Source organism: Nestor notabilis, unplaced genomic scaffold (genome assembly GCF_000696875.1).
Source record: "Nestor notabilis isolate BGI_N333 unplaced genomic scaffold, ASM69687v1 scaffold26536, whole genome shotgun sequence".
Classification (NCBI taxonomy): Eukaryota; Metazoa; Chordata; class Aves; order Psittaciformes; family Psittacidae; genus Nestor; species Nestor notabilis.
The window spans coordinates 5,965-6,806 of NW_009932821.1; positions in this window are offsets into that span (position 1 = coordinate 5,965).

Genomic DNA, 842 nt, shown 5'->3' on the forward strand with positions numbered 1-842 from the left:
ACGCTTGCTGGCAGTGGCCGGCAGTTCCTCTAGTCCCTCCCTGCAGCACCTTCTGCCAGGGGAGAGACCTTCCCTCCCTGCAGCCCCTTCTGCCAGGGGAGAGACCTTCCCTCCCTGCAGCCCCTCAGGGCCCTGGTGCTGGAGGCTGACACCATGCTTCTGGGCATGGAGGTGCCTGTCCCTGTTCCATCTGCTGCTTTGAGGACGCTGAGTTGAAGGCTGGAGAGATGAAGTGCTGCTCAGGGACAACTGCCCAGCACCACCCTTGGGGTCCCCTGGGGGCATCTGTCCTCCTTGGCCTTACCCTGCCTCCAGGACTGGGACTCAGGGCCCTGGTGCTGGAGGCTGACACCATGCTTCTGGGCATGGAGGTGCCTGTCCCTGTTCCATCTGCTGCTTTGAGGACGCTGAGTTGAAGGCTGGAGAGATGAAGTGCTGCTCAGGGACAACTGCCCAGCACCACCCTTGGGGTCCCCTGGGGGCATCTGTCCTCCTTGGCCTTACCCTGCCTCCAGGACTGGGACTGAACCAGGTTACTGCAGGCTTCCTGGCACCTGCAGCCTCCCTGAGCTGCCACAGGGTCCCCCTCACCCTCACTCTGGAAGGGGAGAGGGGCTGAGGGTGCTGCAGCAGCAGTACACGAATCTCATGACAGTGCTTTGTGGGGTGGATAGTGCCAGGCTCTGCCCAGTGTGTAGCTGGCAGGAAAGGGAGAAGGAGCTTTTGCTCTTGTGGCTTTTGACAGCACTGGAAGAGCTCTTGAAGTGCTCCTCTGTGTTGAGATGGCTGAAGCATCTTCTGCCTGTGTTGTCTTCCCCCTTGTGTCCCAGAGGATCACCCAG